The following is a 19,230-nucleotide window of genomic DNA, read 5'->3' on the forward strand; positions in this document are numbered from 1 at the left end:
GAGGGCCAATTGGGGGACGTTTTTAAATAATTTACAATCCCATTATTGTCTCCATCTGTTGAAAGCCCGACCAAATGTAGGCTACCTACCGCAAATCATTCTGTGACTACAAAGGGAAAATCTGACCCGGGCAGAGGCATTAATGAAAACTATATACAAATAGCGTTCTTTTCACTGTTAGTCTCATTTGCTGTTACAGGTCATTTTTGATCATCAGATGGAACATTAAACAGTTTCAGAAACATTTAAAAGTTACATATAGTCACTTTAAAGTGTTGTGTTTGTTGTTCCTGGGAGAGAATGAGAGAACAGTCACTCTGTTATTCTTATCAATATCTGAGTCATTTCTTCACCTTTTTTCACTCTTGTATCCTCACCTATATAACCTGCAGTATACCTACTAAATGTTATTTTGTCTGTGGTAATGGTGTAATACTTGGAGTTGGCTGGAAAGATTTTTTTGCTGGTCGCGTAAACCAGAAGTACTTTCGTTATGGTTACCAACACTTTATTATACTGTACCTTGTGCCTTTATTTACAACGATAGTCAAACTGTCCACTGGAGCTGTGTTGATACACAATTGTACCTGGGAGCCAATCAGAAACCAGTATTTTCCGCAGTGATGGTATATTGTCTCTTAATGGCTGCAGTTATACAATAGATATGATGTGTTAAAGGGTGGTGTTATAGTAACTGATGGCATCGTTTGATGATCATTACAGTATATTGTCCAATCACCATCAGTTTACCCAGTGAGCTACCAAATTGTTTCCTGTGTGTGTGTGTGTGTGTGTGTGTGTGTGTGTGTGTGTGTGTGTGTGTGTGTGTGTGAGTGAATGATGGCCCTGTTGATCTTGTGAAGCCAGCTGCGAGGTGTGTCTTCCATCAGCTTCCCAACAGGAAGGATACACAGACCCATTAGAGAAAGAAGAGAGAAACTTAATTGACAGACAGCAGGACATCAGAGTCAACACACACAGTGGTTACCTGTCCATACTGCACAAGTGCTGCAGATATTATATTTGTAAACACAAATTTCTTGATATGGAGCATTGAGGTAGTGCAGGCTGCGTAAAGGTTGTTTCATTTTAGCATGTTCCATATATGCAACCAATTCATCTTATAAATAGGTGATTCATATAATCAGGTTCAATTATCATTCTCGTTCTCGTTAATTCTTGACCTTGACAAACTGCAGTTGACAAACAATCCTACCTCAAAATATGTTTCTGTAGCATTTCTGGAACTTTTAATCATGCCACATGAGCTTCATCAGTAGATCCATCCATCCATCCATCCATCCATCCATCCATCTTTGTCCGCTTATCCGGGGTTGGGTTGTGCAGACAGCAGCTCCAGCAGGGGACCCCAAACTTCCCTTTCCCGAGCCACATTAACCAGCTCTGACTGGGGGATCCCGAGGTGTTCTCAGGCCAGGATGGAGACATAATCCCTCCACCTAGTCCTGGGTCTTTCCCGAGGCCTCCTCCCAGCTGGACGTGCCTGGAACACCTCTCTAGGGAGGCGCCCAGTGGGCATCCTTACCAGTTGCCCAAACCACCTCAAGGAGGACGCAAAGGAGCAGCGGCTCTACTCCGAGCTCCTCACGGATGACTGAGCTTCTCACCCTATCTCTAAGGGAGACAACAGCTACCCTCCTGAGGAAACCCATTTTGGCCGTTTGTACCCTGGATCTCCTTCTTTCGTTCATGACCCAGCCTTCATGACCATAGGTGAAGGTAGGAACTAAAATTGACTGGTAGATTGAGTAGAGATGGGGACTCGAGACTTGACTCGGACTTGACCCAAAAGACTTCAGATTTGACTTGCGACTCGACCATAAAGACTTCAGACTCGAGCTTCGAGACACGTCAACAACATGTTTTCATGCAATTATTAGAGCCCGAGCGCCGACAGCGGCAAAGGCCCTATTGAAACTAAAGGAATTATTGTTTCTTTCTTTCTTTCTTTCTTTCTTTTTCTTTCTTTCTTTCTTTCTATTATTATTTTCCGGTCAAATGAATTGGCTTTTTGAGGGGCTTAATATATTCAAAAACTCACCAAATTTGGCGGTCGCATCAAGTCTGGTGAAAATGTACGTATTTTAAGGGTTTCGGGAATAGGCGCCCAAAAATGGCTCGCTGGCGCCCCCTAGAAAGTTAAGAAAATTGAGCCCCTGCAGTGCGTTTAACGTAGACTCACGAAACTTGGTACACATATGTAACATGTCAAGATGTACAAAAAACTTCATTAAGGCATACCCTAAACCCAACAGGAAGTCCGCCATTTTTAATTAAATGTTCGAATTTCCGCATGTCGTACTTTAACGAACTCTTCCTAGAGATTTCATCCGATCAACTTCAAACTCGGTCTGTGCCATCTTAAGATGTTAAAGATGAAAAGTTGTTAAAATAAAAACTTTTCGTCATGGGACGTGGCCGTGGCGGGGCGGCCATTTTGTGCGTTTCACGGCCGAAACAGAAAGTGGGTGTAACTTGAGTGTACGTTGTCCGATTACCTCGAAACTTTTCAGGATTCATAAGAGTCCAACCCTGAGGACAAATAACGGCCGATATTTACTTAAAGTCATAGCGCCCCCTATTGGCAACAGGAAGTAGGCCTAAAAGTCAAGTTGCTATACTTTAACGAACTCCTCCAAGAGATTTCATCCGATGGACTTCAAACTTGGTCTGTACCATCTCAACACCTTAACGATGAAAAGTTATTAAAAGAAAAACTTTTCGTCTGACGGTGTGGGCGTGGCGTGGTGGCCATTTTGAGTGTTTAGCGATGAACAAAGAAGTTGTTGTAACTTGAGTGTACGTTGTCGTATCTGCCCGAAATTTCTCACAATTGACAAGGGTCCAGGCCTGAGGACACCTAAATTGACTTTTGGTCATAGCGCCCCCCGCTGGCAACAGGAAATCTGCCTTATATGACAAACATCATCCGATTTGCATGAAACTCAGAATGTTTGGTCTACGTGTGATACTGAGCCGCCCCCTATAATATGGCCACGCCTACTTACTCAGGCCACGCCCCCTCCAAAGATTTTCAATCGGATTCAGGTCTGGAGACTGGCTAGGCCACTCCAGAACCTTGATGTGCTTCTTCTTCAGCCACTCTTTTGTTGCTTTGGCGGTGTGCTTAGGGTCGTTGTCGTGCTGAAACACCCATCCTCGACCCATCTTCAGCTCTCTCACTGAGGGAAGGAGATGTCGGTCCAGAATTCCACGATACATGGCCCCGTCCATCCTTCCCTCAATACGATGGAGTTGTCCCGTCCCCTTGGCTGAAAAGCACCCCCAAAGCATGATGTTGCCACCACCATGCTTGACGGTGGGGATGGTGTTCTTTGGGCTGTACTCGGTGTTCTTTGCCCTCCAAACACGACGAGTTGAGTTGAGGCCAAAAAGTTCTATTTTGGTCTCATCTGACCACATCACCTTCTTCCAGGCCTCTTCTGAGTCGTCCAGGTGGTGAATGGCGAACTTCATGCGGGCCTGTACATGTTTCTTCTTGAGCAGGGGGACCTTTGCGTGCGCTGCAGGATTTCAATCCATGACGGCGTAGTGTGTTACCAACCGTTTCTTTTGTAACTGTGGTCCCAGCTGCCTTCAGTTGATTCATCAGTTCCCCCCTTGTGGTTTTGGGATGATTCCTCACCGTTAGCATGATCAGGGACACCCCACGAGGCAAGATCTTGTGTGGAGGCCCAGACCGAGGGAGGTTGGTGGTGGTGTGGTGCTTCTTCCATTTCCTGATAACTGCACCGACAGTTGATCTTTTCTCTCCAAGTTGCTTTCCGATTCTCTTGTAGCCCATCCCAGCCTTGTGCAGATCAACAATCTTGTCCCTGATGTCCGTAGAAAGCTCTTTGGTCTTGCCCATGGTGGTGATGTTGGATGCTGGTTGTTTGGGTGTTGACAGGTGTCTTTTATACAGGTAACGAGGTGAGGCAGGTGTATTTGATGTAGATAATTGGTTCGGATTGGGGCTGTGTCTTAAAGAAAGACTAACTGGCTTGTAGGAGCCAGAATACTTGCTGTTTGTCCAGGGGGTCAAATACTTGTTTTTCCTCATCAGATGGTTATCAATTTTAATAAATTCATATGATGTGATTTTCTGGAATTTTCTTTGGGATTCTGTCTTTCACTGTTAGAATGTACATATGATTACAATTGTAGATTTTTGCATTCTTTGTAAGTGGGCAAACCTGCAAAATCAGCAAGGGGTCAAATACTTATTTCCCCCACTGTATATTAATTAATAACAAAATAATAATTTGTCACCGATGTATGGTAGATGTTTAAACCTTCTAACCTAAAAAAGTTTGTAATAATTATAATTTGGCCACTGTGGGGAAGCGGTAACATCTACAATTCCATTGCAACTGGCCTGAAATCAATCTGCTGGTGGATCATGTCACCGCCAAATACAAATGCATACATACATACATACATAATCATCATTCTAAAATTAATGGTTTAGTTTACTTTATTTCACCAGGATAATTCTCCAAGTATCAATATTGCCCCAGGTACATACAGTAAAATCAAACTATAAACCTCAATGTGAGTGCTCTGACTAAAATGAGACATGTACAGACTCAAAATCTGTCTGAAAATGCCATGAACTTGTGTGTCTTGCTGCTTTGCTTTACAGCACTGCCTGATAGCTGAAAATGAAAAAAGCAGCATTGTAAATATTGTATGAAATGTAGTGATCAGTGAATTTTAATTCATGACTGATGTTAGGATTTCCTGATGTCATCACTGATTTATGATGCCCTCTCTGTCTCTCTCCCTCCTCTCTCTTTACTCCCTCTCCCCGTCCATGACAGCTATTAATAATGAATGGCTCTGACTGTGTAAAATGCCAGTCCCTTGCATATCAGTGAACAGTCCCTTTTAGAAAGCTAATGTTGACAAATCACTGGGAGTATAAGGCGTTTGAGCACACTATTAACCTCTGAAATGTCATTGTGCGTGCGTGCGTGGTGTGTGTGTGTGTGTGTGTGTGTGTGTGTGTGTGTGTGTGTGTGTGTGTGTGCGTGTGCCTGTCTATAAAATGTTATTAAGGGCTTTGTGAACCGCTATGAACCTTCATTGACCTTCATTATATTTTAGTTTTGTCATTCCAGTCGTTTATGCTGTCACGTCACAGCAAAAATGCCAGATGCTTTAGCACCTGCGCATATGCTAATGCTAAATGCCATGCGCAGACAGTTTCTCTCTTTCTCACACACCACACACACACACACACACACTCTCACACACACACACACACACACACACACCAAAATGCATCACGTATGCTGCTGTACAGTCAGTCTAGTGGGAAGGTAAGAGCAATGAGCTGCTGCTCTCTGTCGAGGGATGAAGGGTCTAATTAGCTGCTTAACTAGTTTTTTTTTGACACACACACACGCACACACACACACACACACACACACACACACACACACACACACACACACACACACACACACACTGTGCCCTTGAGTCAGTTGTGTCTTTTGTCATTGTAAATTAATAGTACAGTGTTAAAGAGATAAAGCTAAACTGGACTAATTAAATTGCACCAGTGTTCAAGATCGTGTTTTCTGTGTGTGTGAGTGAGTCAGAGAGAGAGAGAGAGAGAGAGAGAGGATGGTGAGAATAAAAGAGAGAGGGAGTCCACAGGTTTCTGAGCTGCATAATTACCTTGCCATGGAAAATCATGTTAGCACTGTGAGGGGTACCGGATTAAATGTCAGCATATCCGCTTGAATAATCAGCACGAGTATGCGCGGATATAGGTGTGCAGATCCATGTGGATGTGTTTTTGTGTATGTGTGCGTGTAGAAAAAGCTTTTGTGTGTGAATGTGTGTATGTGTGTCTTTATGGATGCACTCCGTCAATTCCACTAGCCCTCATCTTACAATTCTTGTCCTCCTGTGTCTTTGGGAGCCATCCTCACTGCTCCATTTACTTTATTACACTGACTGACTGAGTGTGTGTGTGTGTGTGTGTGTATTAAATCATAGTGTGGGTGTTATCTACCTTGTTTTTATCATTCTGCAGTTGCTTATTAAACTTTCTTGGGGCCTCCTTCTTTTCCTCCCTCCCCTGATGATCTTTCTCCCCTCTCTTGTATCGTCTCTTCCTTTTTCTATACCTGTTGATTCTTTCTCTTCTCCCCTCTTTGTTTTTCATTTCTTTATTGATTCTCCTACAGTATATCTCTCTTTTATATTCTTATCTTATTCACCAACTAGTTCATCCTCTTATTTTCTCTCTCTCCCTCCCTGTCTGCCTCCTACTGTCTGGCTCTTGCTATCTCATAAGCAAAGATTACATAATTTAATTACATAAAACAAAATGCAACGCAAAATGCTAAACTAATCGATCTGCTTGGAAGTCCAACCTGCTGCACCGATATTCAAATTGCAAATATTAAACATATTTATGATCCAATATCCTGTTGTGAGTGGGGAATAGTGAGGACGGTCGGGAGCACCGTCTAGTCTTGTTTTAACCGGGTCGGGTTTCTGAGGGTGATTGGTGCTCATACGGAGCTTATACCGCTGAGTGAGCAGATCAGGAATGGAGAGAGAGGAGGGTGGAGGAGACGGGGAGCGCTAACAGAGCTAACGGCTACAGTGCAAACAGAGCATTAGTTAACTTCACGGTAAGGTCCCACTCACAGGAGCAACCTTACTTCCGCTTAAGAGCAGCGCTCAACGTTAATTGTCCTGACTGGGCTGGTCACAGTCAGGACAATATCAGCGGTAACAGTATGAGAAAAAGTCCAGGCCCAGGCAACTTCCTGCCTGTCATCCGCCATGTTTGTATACGCTAAAGTCATGTTTGATTGCGAGAGATTTAAGTTTTTGAGAATCGGGATTCTGTTTTTTTGTGGATAGTGTGCTGTTCTGGCCAAATTCTTGCTCTTCACCAAGGAGGAACCTCCCGTGCTGAGCAGTGATGCACAAGAGGAAGTGCCAAAAACAATGCAGTTCATCGATTGGCCACTTGAGGCTGATTTCAGAAGTGAGTCGATTCCCATAGACCCACAAGTTAAAATGGCCAACTTTACAGCAGAATTAAACATGTGTACAGGCTGGTTCAAAAACGGTTTTGGTCTCTATAGCTAAGTTTATTTTTAAACTTAGCTTATTTTTTTATAACACCCACTGTGACTGACCACCGGGGCTGGGGTTTGCAATGGCTGTATTTGAGTTGCTACAACCACTATAAGGTCCGTCCAGACCGCCGGCTCCTCTCCTCCAGATAGCAGGGAGGAGTAAAGAGAGAGTAAAAACATTATCTAAACTCTGTGTATCATTCAATATTACATGTAGTAATTTCATTACTCACTCTTTTTTTCCTGTGTATTTCCTGGATGTGTCCGAAGCAGCTTTAACTCTTGAGGTCACTTCCAGACAGGATATAGCCCACACCTTCACTTGTGTAAATGTTAGTTTGTGAACATCAGAGAACATGGTGTTATCCTTTGGTTTGTGTTAGTGTGTGTCTGTCTGAGAAAGAGAGATGTATCATGCTAGACACAGGTTTAGGTTTAAACCATGTTTGTGTACTTGTGTTTGTGTGTTTATTCCTGTGAGTGTGATATATATCATATGTGTTTAAATTTATGCATGTGTGTATGCACACAGGCGTTGCTCTCTTATCTCCAGCGTCACACAGGAACCAAACCAACATACAAGCGGAAGCCTTATCGCTCCAAACACCACCACACTGTTTATTCAGACATGCGGACACACACACACACACACACACACACACACACACACACACACACACACACACACACACACACACACACACACACACACACACACACACTGTGTAAGTGTGTGTGTTTATGTGCATGCGTCTATGTGCCTGTATTGTAAACGATGTGAGAACAGGCTGAGTAATAATAGTTCAGTATACTGTATGTGGGCAATCCATGCATGTTATTGGTTTAAGGTCAGAGTCAATGTGTGAAGACGTAATTGCAGTTTTGAGCGGGATTACATTGGAGAAGTGTGTATTTACATGTATATGAATATCATGTGGGCTTAATTTCTGTTAATATAATTAGTGAAAAGATGATGATATAGAGTGAAGTTATTGAGAAAAAAAATAGATGATGTATATAGATGATATTATAGAAGTCGAACGGCAGGATGACCTTGAATCTGCAGCTTTGACAAACGGTCAAAATCAAGGGGCAAAAACTTCCTTATGTAAACATTCAGATTGATGTTCAAAAGTCAAATTATGAGGCAAAGAAGCCTCATAGCACTATTTTATGCATTTTATCCATCCAGCTGTCACATAATCAGAAAAATTCAAATTTTTCAAGCTCCCAAAAAATGTATTAATGCAATGTTTTGACCAGTGTTGGGAAAGTTACTTTTATAAAGTAGTGTTTGCTCGTTACTTCTTTAAAAAGTAATCTGTTACTTTACTTAGTTACCCCCTATGAAAAGTAACTTTTTACTTTATTCGTTACTTTTACGTTACTTTTAAAAGCAGGTGTCTCTGGCAAAGGCTGAAGTTAATTATACAAAAACGGGTTGAATGCACATCAGCAGGTCATCGGCGTTACATGGTGTTAGTGTGTAATGTCCGTATCTACTTGTACCGGTCGCGCAGCCACGATGGTCCGTGCATTGTTGTAAACACATGCAGCCTCTTTTCTGGAAGTCCTTGCGTGTCCGTGAGACTGACACAAGTCCACAGCGGTCGGCTGCGTGTAGCATATGTATGAGCCCATCTCCACGGCCTCCATCTGTGAGGTTGTCAGCTTTGTGTCTGCCTAGCATGCTCTGTTTGAAGGACGGACGATTTACTGTAACTACCAGTCCTCAGCCATGTAGTGGCATGTGTCACGTAGCTCTCCGCTCCGAGCGCCGTCCAGCAAAAAGCCACAAAGCTTAAAACGCTCTCAAAAGTTAGCGTTGGCTGCTTCTCGCTTGCCATGATTGCTCTGCTACCAGCCTCTATCATGTACTGTGTGGAGCTTGTGAGCGTGCAGCTGAGAAGGCAGTGTCACTGTCAAATCTGTCCCTGGGAACGTTGTGTTGAATTGAAAAAGGAACTACGTTTTGTTACCAAATTTTGAGTAGTTGCACTACTTTTTTACCCGAAAAAAGTAGTGCAAGTTACGTTACTGTAACACGTTACTGTAACACACCCAACACTGGTTTTGACCTACAAGGCCTTTATCAGGCATATATCTGTGATATACAGTACAGGCCAAAAGTTTGGACACACCTTCTCATTCAATGTGTTTCTTTATTTTCAAGACTATTTACATTGTAGATTCTCAATGAAGGCATCAAAACTATGAATGAACACTTATGGAATTATGTACTTAACAAAAAAGTGTGAAATAACTGAAAACATGTCTTATATTTTAGATTCCTCAAAGTAACCACCCTTTGCTTTTTCTGATAACTCTGCAAACCCTTGGTGTTCTCTCAATGAGCTTCATGAGGTAGTCACCTGAAATGGTTTTCACTTCACAGGTGTGCTTTGTCAGGGTTAATTAGTGGAAGTTTTTCCCTTATTAATAAAAAAAGCAAAGGGTGGCTACTTTAAAGAAACTAAAATATAAGACATGTTTTCAGTTATTTCACACTTTTTTGTTAAGTACATAATTCCATATGTTTTCATTCATAGTTTTGATGCCTTCAGTGAGAATCTACAATGTAAATAGTCATGAAAATAAAAAGGAAACGCATTGAATGAGAAAGTGTGTCCAAACCTTTGGCCTGTACTGTATATAAACAGGCCTTATAAACAGACAAAATTTAGCAAATTTCAGTGTGCAGACAACCTTTCCTGTTCCCAGTATGCTGTTCTGATGTGTATGTAGTCACATATTGACCCATGAATGTGATAGCTGTAGCCTGTGGGTGGAACATACTGTACTGTATGACTGGGAGACCGTTTCCACTGCTTTCCACGTGGCCAGGTTGCCAGTAGGACTGAAGTGATCTGACCTGTGATGCACACATGGACTCTCTACTGACCCAGAATTATAGCTTCTAGTAAATGTAGCTTACATCAAACATGCAATGCTAGAATATTATTGCTGAAAACGTTACAGCTGTATATCGGCCTAGACAGACTGTAGTATTCTCTGGGTCATGTTTTCAATGCTTACACTGCATTTCTCTTCTCTTGGTTGCTTTGTTATCTTGGAGACAGATTGCTCAGTCATTAAGTGTTACTCTGTATAATTATGGTTATTCACAGGATGAGCTGATGAATGAAAGTGATGGGGGAGCATTATGTTTCCACAGGGGGGGACATATAAAGTATTACAGATATGTTTATAGACTCCATGCAATAAAAAGAACAATAGCCAGACTGCTGTTCAGCATAGTGTGCTACCAGTAGGTGAGTAAGTGCCTAAGACCCGACCAGATGTGTCATTAACACAAATTACATTGCATATGTGCACTTTTGTACCACTATGGCTATGAAATTATGACTCCACATAAAGCACAAATGAAAGTGAGCTTTGTGCAATGTTCAAATGAATGTACAGTGAATGTGCCACAGCTGGTGCAGAAAGTTGAAATAGAGCCAGATATCAAAGAGATATGTATACTGCAGTTTCCCATCTTGTAACTTATTGGCATAGATGAGCAGGTGGTAACCCATTGGGAATGGCAACATCCTACAATGTTTAAAGATAAATGTAACAGTGCTACTAAACTTTTTTTTTTTTTTTTTTTTTTTTGTTTAGCTGCAGTCCCACAGGTGAGTCAACAGAAGTTAAGTAAGATAATTATGCAGGTGTAAATTTGGAAGGTGATGATATCAGACTGTGTGTAATCTCTCCCTAGTTCACGCAGTCACTACACCCAATAGCTTGCTCTACAGTGAGCAGTTAAAACTATAAAGTGGGATGCACAACATTGTGGGAGTGTTAGCAGAAAGTCTTGCACATGGACTCTACGTCGATCTTTTTTGTTTTTATAGTGTTTAAACACCACATTCAGAATGTCAGAATTCAGACACTCATTGCAAACTCTCTCAGATACGAAAAATGTGTGACTTTGACACCAGGGATAAGGTAACAAAGATAGTGATCTTTCCCTAATGACCATGACCTTTCCCTAACCTTAACCAAATTTTTTTTAGTTGCCTAATCTTTCCACAAAGGTGACAAAAACAGAGTCATTTGTGGAGTTTGGAAGGCAAGACAAGCGACTTGTTTGATCATTTAGGTGTGAGTACTTGTGCGTTGCACTCTCACACACACATTTGTCCATGCAGGGCATTGAGCTGGATTTTTGGCCCATTTAGCCACACCCCTAGGCCAAGCACAGTAAAAACATGTGTTGCCTCTTGGCGTTAAGCCCAACAGTAGGTTGTTATGATGAATGTGCTGTTCTATTGATGACAGTTGTTATTAATCCTTAGTCTCTGTACAGTAAAGGTTGGACACTGAATTTAAAGAGGTTGTGGAAATCCAGCCATGATTTGTGTTTGGACTTCTGCCTTCATTTATCTGTAGTGAAGTCAGAGTGTTTACAGGAGCGTGTCAAAGCTGCTGCTTAATGTTTGCAGATGAGCTTTCACTTTCCACTGTTTGCATTAATGTAAGTCACTCAGCTAAATAATGAAACTGTGAATGTACATACAATAGGTGGGTGAGGGGATTAAGGAAGGAGAGTGAGAGAAAAGGGAGAGAGAGGTATAGATGGTAGAGAGAGGGGAGGAGGAGAAAAGAAACAGAGAGAGAGAGAGAAATCTCTGGCTTTGAGAGGGAGTTCAGGAGGACCCTTATCAACCTGTTCACACACACTCACTCACAATACACAAAAGTACAGATACCCTCACATTTACATACACAGTCCACACACACACACACACACACACACACACACACACACACACACACACACACACACACACACACACACAGAATCTCGTTTCAAAACTAATGTCAACTAATTTGCATTCACAACTGAGTTTAAAGAAGAGTGACAGTTCAATCATTTCTTCTTGACACCCTCTTTCTTTATCTTCTTTTATCTCTCCTCTGAGGAAGTTAATTGAAAACGCTGGGCACTGTCATTCACCTTTTAATATTTAACTTTAAAATAAATTGTCAACATTTACACTGTTGGTAACAAAGGGATAGATTAGTGAGGGAGGAGGCAATAGTGTCAGCTTTTTTGCTGGTAATTATATAGTTCAACCAACCCTGAAAGGTATGGCAAGAAATGACTCATTGATTTATAAACAAATCATTTTTGAACAGCAATTATAGTGTTTGGAGTGACTCATACATTTGAAGGTTTTCAACAGGTTTTCAAGAGTGTAGCTGAATCTGATGGTCAGGAAACATTGTTGCTGAAGCCCTGGATTCTTTTCAGCTCTCTCAGCTCCCCTCCTACAGCATGTTTTGCCATCATTAGCACTAGTTCAAATACTGTCAGTGTCATAATTATGGTCATGGTCATACTGAATTGGGAAAACCACTCAATGAAATTAAGCTAAATTTGTGTTGTTTTCTTTATTTTGTCACTTTTGGGATTGGCCTATCCAAACCATATTTAATGAGGGTTTGCTTTACAATAAATGGTATAATTGGTAGACAACTATGTTTAAGGTTCCTTTCAAGGTTTCAAACAAGCTGCACATCATTTAGAAATTGTCTTTGTGCAAAGGAGGTAACAGGAAGACTGGTGTGAGTGTGAGTGAAAGTGAAATAAGTATGATGTCAGCCTGCAAATCAAGACATAATGCATTATAGAAAAACAAGTTTTGTGAGCAACCTTAGCCAAAACTGTGATCGTTTTAAACCTGCAAGATGTGAGTGAGCAGCAGGGCTTCTATTCTTGTTATCTGCAAAGTTGCACAGTCTTATATTTGTCAGGCAAATCAGTTGTATGCAAATCAAACTGAGAGCAAAGCGAAATCCATTGGATTTGACATGCTTTGGAGTGTCATTCTGTTGACTCTGCCTTCTGTCAGGCTTCTTGCCATTGTCACCCAACAGCTGCAGGTGTTATACTGATCCCAACCCATGTGTCAGACTAATTTATGTTCAATAAATGGCTACATTGACTTCTTCTATTAGAAAAATATTTGAGGGAATCACAGAACTAAATATGCAGACCTCAGTTTAGTCATAAACCTGGTATGACATGTGTAACTTTTATTTTTTGATCATCTGAGAATTTCCTTTGTGCCTCCTTTTTTCTCCATCCTTCTCTCTCATGTTTCCTCCAGAGTTGTTTCCTCTCTGTAGTGTCGTCTGTCTCTCTACCTGTCAGTCCTCCTGTGGGAGAGCAAAGGTTCACTCACACACTTCATGTGTTTCTCACCCTAAATTAAAGAAAAGACGGACATACTTCTAAGCAGCAGTCTGGAAAAAACTGGAAAATTTTCAGCACAATCATAGCTTTACTGTATGTGCAGTTGTGGTTCATCTTGAACATGTTGGTCATTCAAATTTGCCATGTGAAAGATAGAGAATATTTTAATCATTTACATTTTTTTTTTTATTTTAGAGATTGCAGGAACATCTTTTTAAATAAAGGATTAATTTGGGCTGTTGTTATGGAAAAACATGTCTGGGGGTGGCAGTAACTCTGTCCGTAGGGAGTTGGGTTGGGAACCGGAGGGTTGCGTGTAGTAGTCCCCGTACGGATCAAAGTACGGAGTGTGAAATAGTAGCTGGAGAGGTGCATGAGTAGCGGGAGACTTTGATGATTTACACAGAAGCATTAAATGAAATCTCAATCGAGGAGAATTAGGATTAGCAATACAGTTTAACCACAATGCAGTTTCATGTAGTGCAGTTCCAACTCTGAAATTCCTGTCTTCCTGAGGGTGTATTTAAACTCAAGCTGGAGGTGTTAAGTTTAGCCAAACCTTCAATGTAAACAAAGATAGTGCAGACGCCGTAAACACATGTGCTTACCTAAATCATGAACCCAAACACCTCATCACAGACGGAAAACAATGTCAGCCTGACCATACTGCAGTAGAGCCTATACTTAGGTGTGTGCGTATCAATGTGAGTATGCGTTAACTTCCTCCACTAAACTTGGCAGGATGGGAGCGCTTGAGGCAGCACTGTCTTATCATATAGCTGTTATGTCTCCTGTCATCTATGGAGACATAGAGTTGAACTACTACTCTGTCTGAGACAGGTTATGACCTACTGCTGTTATGTTGGACACTGACCTGAAGGAGACCTGGGGTAGTACTGTTATTCCAGGCAGGATGGTAACACCATCCTTCTTTAACATATTTGCAAGCAGTTACAGATGTATCATATTAAGCAGTGAAAATTGAACAAAAGCACAGACACATCACTGACAATATGATAATAACATCCAAAACATCCGATTCACTCTCAGTGGTTTCTGTGACATGAGAAATACTTAGTACGTAGTTCTGCTCACAGTTGAGTAGGCAGTCGTTAATGTGGCTTAGGATACATACGAGAACACACTGCTAAAAGAATATGGTCATATGTGGCCACATATGGCCCAGACCACCTCCAAATGTGGTCTGAGTGATCAGATCTCAATGGTCCTCGGTGCGTCCTGGATGCATTCACACCTGTACTTAGAGCTGTCCACTTGTGATCAGATCATTTGGAATGGATTTAAATACCAGGTGAAAATGGGGATACATTGCATGTTGTTGTATCACACTGCTTTGTGGCACATTTTGGAAGGGCTGGCAATACATGTATCACTGTAAAAGCACATTTTAAACTGGGTGCACAACAAAATCTGGATTTTGCTCTAAAAATGTCCTTTGCATTCACAAATCTGTCCTTCCCAGATTGTGTCTCTGCATCGTCTCATTGATTCAGTCCTCTCCAGCTGTCTTATGGTCTGTTTTGGTGTCACGTGTGTCTCCATCTCTACTAGTATTGTTTCAGGCTGCAAAGTACTTGTAGTAGATGGAGGGAGTGTGCCAATAGAAAGGCAGGCTGGAAAGTGCTAAGTGGGAAAGTTGAGGGAGCGTGGAGTTGTGACAAGAATGCAGAGGAGTTAAGGGATGGGATTGAAAAAGATGGACAACAAAATCAAGGGGATGAAAGAGAAGAGGAAAATGAGATGAAGAAGGATGGGAGGAAAGGGGGACCAAGAGGGGGAGGGGGAGGGGAAGATAAAGGGATTCAGGAGAGAACGAGGTCTGTTTTTACTGACAGAAAAGAGAGGAGGTTCTTATGACCACGTTACCATGGCGACAGCAGGTTTCTAGACTGCTTTTCTCATTTTTGATCACTGACTGGTGTGTGTGTGTGTGTGTGTGTGTGTGTGTGTGTGTGTGTGTGTGCACACACACACACACACACACACACACACAAGTATCTTTCTGGAAACAGGTGTTGGGACTGAGATGAGGGAACTCTCTCTCTCACATTATTGAAGAGATTTACCAAAGGCAGAAAACAAATAATTGTCTAGCAATCCTGTCAAGTGGTAAAAAAGCATTCAAGTGAAACCATAACAGAACAGAGAAAGAGAACAGAAAATAGAATTGGCTTTAGTTAAATCTTTAAGGAAACGAGAGAGAGAGAGTTATCACCCCCACTATTACACTGGCTCAGTACTTTAGCTTTGAGTGCCATGAGCAGGCCTGGCTGCAGTACGGTAATCCCGAGAAAGTGTTTTAATCATGGAGCAGAATCACTTCCCTTATCCTTTAATCTCCGTTATGTGCAGGATTGAGAATGTTACTCTCAAAATGTAAACTGGTACAGACGACTTGCGTACCATCTGAATTATAATCTGGTACAATACTTAAACTAGGGGTGGACAATACGCCGATATGCATAGCTGTACCATGAAATGATTTAGATAAAAAGGATTTAGCCTTGCTGTTTGTATTAGACCATTGGTTCCCAACCTGATACTGTACATACATTGGATTGGTCACCAGATGGAGAACATAAGGGGAAAGGATTACTGCAAAACTGTCAGTTTATTATATCTAGCAACAACATCCCCATTCATTTTAATGATTTTCATTGTGATGAAATTTGTGGAATTACATTTACTGCGATTCAAGATTTTCCACCTCTAACTCGAAATCAGCACACACTGCTACAGAGACACATGTATACACATGCATTGCATAGAGTATGGCCTTTTTCTCGGTACCAACATCATGCCCCGAAGGATTCCCTGCTGGAGCGTGTTCCTGCTGAGAGACTATAAATCTTTTGTAACACACACACATTAGCGCATACTGTACATTCTAAGCATAAATGCATACACCCGTTCACATACACACCCAGGATCTTACGCTAGGGTACTGTCATAGTCGATCAGATTCACCCGAGAGAAAATGCCACTAAGATGAAGAGACTGTAACATGAGCAAAGAGAAGATGTGATTAGAAAGAGAGCCAGCACGTGCATCCACAGTGTGGGTGCCAACATGCTGTACTGTAAATCTGGCCTACTTGGCACTGTAGCATCTCAATGGATTAGACTTCCCGCTTTCTTGTCTTGTTTTTACTTTTTCTTTCTTTGTTTTATTTATCCTGTTTTTTAGGGGACAGACGTGATGTTCCCAGCTTTTCCCCTTTGAAATGGAAACAATAAACTCATTGGTATTACTCATAGAGACATTTAAGTTTGTGTCTAGGAGAGAGAAAGCACTTGTAGGACTTTGAAGTTTGTTTTTGGGAGGTGGACCGATGTTGTAATTGATGCGGGGGCATTCAGATGAAGTGCCGTGCAGAAGTTGCTCTTCATTTCTGCTTTGCAGTGGCTGCTGTATGATTACTGCACTGTGCATCCCTGAGAGAAATTGTCAAGGAAATTCAAAAATTGGTTTCCAATGCGGTGCAGTCAGACTTGACAATAATCCAAATGAGAGCGCTAATAACTGCATTCAGGTGCAGTGGGGATTTTCTTTAATAACAACCACAACTTCATATTCTCTTGAGCAAATGCAGAGCAAACATCAAATAGTATTTTTTGTTGCACATAAAAATATAAGAGACAAAAAGAAGAAAAAAAAGGATAAGAATAAATTCCAGTCATAAATTGAATTTAAATGCATCTCACGTTTTAAGTCACGTGTAATTGATTTGATTTGCAGTAGGAGGACCAGCCACTCTGCAAGCTGAGTGTAGTTTATGTATTTGTACACTTGGGGGCACTCTGACAACAGCACTGCTATGTTTGACATTAGAACCTGCAGCGAGAACACAGGAAAAAAAGAAAGAAATTTAAACGATGTCAGAATAGTGGAAAAAAAGAGTGAAGGAAGAAAGGAAGGAAGAGGGAAAGTGAGAAAATGTGAGGGAAGAGGAGTTATGAGGCCAGAGATGAGCAAGGTCAAACATGTGTAACTGAGTTTTGATTATTTCGGTGTGGATGTGGATTTGTGTTGAGGGCGTGCATCTGTCATCCATGTTCATGACATGTTGAGGCAGAGTGTGTTGTGTTGGCATGCCCATAATTGCCATTGTGTATTCAGGCCTAGATAGTGTGTCTTTTGTGTTGACCTGTTGACTGTCTGTCTGCGTCACAGCTTCAAAGGACTTGCTCCATTTCTGTTGTGCTCAAACTAATGAACTGCTAAGATTATATGTAGCTAGTATTTCCATGCCAAATAAATGCTTGTTTCCAAACACAATAAATGAGAATTCATATGATAAAACCTTGGGGCTCTGGTAAATTGTGATTGCATTTGTCTTTTGTTCACTTTTGGTTTTGACTAGAAAAATTATATTAGAATTAAATGGACATTTAAACATTTACAATTCCATGGGAAATTCTATAAGCTGGGGAAGATTGTGTGATATGATTAAAAAAAACTCAATAATACTACCTACTAATACTACCACCACTACTCCTTGCCAATCATCTCCTGTTTTATCTCGAGGTGCCATAAAGCTTTTCATGGTTGGATTACACACTCTAACAACATCCTGGTTTCCGTCTTCACTTCCCTCTGCCTTTGTGTTGTAAAACATCTTGCATCATTATTTTACATGTAAAGAGAATTCTCATCTGATATTTCTGCAGTCTTACACATACAGTAATTGTCAGTTTTTTGTTTTTGTAATTCTCTCTTTAAGCTACAAAACAGACTTCTGCTCTCTTACAAAAAGTCTAAAACTAACTTTGCTGGCACTGGAATTTGTTTAGGAGTTAATAAACTGTACTGTATTGTTTGTACTGTAAAATGTCTATGACTATGTAATATTTCTCTTCTCAAAAAATGGTTATACTCACTTTTATAACTCCCTGTAGTCCTTGATGTTTGCTCTGATTATCCGAAGGGTCAGTGTTATTCTTTAAGAGGATAAAGCTGCTGTGTGTGTGTGTGTGTGTGTGTGTGTGTGTGTGTGTGTGTGTGCTTGGTTGTATGTTTGTGTCTGACTATGCCAGGGTCAGTGCATCCACTGCTTCATTATAGAGAGGAAATTGTGGGTATAAATTATTCTGTGATTTCTGCACCTCAGTAAGATTGGGTGCCATAGCAACAAATCGGAGTCAGCTTGGTTATTTCACGCTCACACAAACACGCTCACACAAACATACACACACACACACACACACACACACACACACACACACACACACACACACACACACACACACACACACACACACACACACAGTCATTACCACTTGTAGCATCTATTCAGCCTGCTCAACACGGACTCACAGATAGTCGTAATGCTGCATTCTGATTAGTTGAACTGAGGAACCAATTAGATTAGAGAAATAAAAAGACAAAAATAAAAAGATAAAGAGAGCATGGAGGTAATAATATAGCCAGACATTCTCTGTCGGATCTATGTGGTTACTACCAATGCATTCATATGCAAACACAGGTACATGCTGCTATTACTAAATATCACTTAGGTTTGCGTTGCCAAACACACATTACAAACACAGTGTGCACAGTGCAGGGTAGCACTGTTGAACTCTGTCGCACTCACATCATTAGTTGTTGAGTAGTTTTGTGCAAAGAAAGTAAAATAAAGAAATAGAGAGAGAGAGAGAGAGAGAGAGAGTGAGAGAGAGAGAGAGAGAGAGAGAGAGAGAGAGAGAGAGAGAGAGAGTAAAAGTGTTGTTGGTTTACTGCAGTGTTCTTTTGTCTCTCTCACTGCCCTGGCATGACTTCTCTCCATCTATTATTCTTGAGTTTCTTTCTAAAGCTGCTGCTGTTGTTGCTGCAATGTTTTTCGCCATTGACATTTTTTTTCTCCTGCTCGCT

This window comes from Perca flavescens, chromosome 3 (assembly GCF_004354835.1).
Source record: "Perca flavescens isolate YP-PL-M2 chromosome 3, PFLA_1.0, whole genome shotgun sequence".
Lineage (NCBI taxonomy): Eukaryota > Metazoa > Chordata > Actinopteri > Perciformes > Percidae > Perca > Perca flavescens.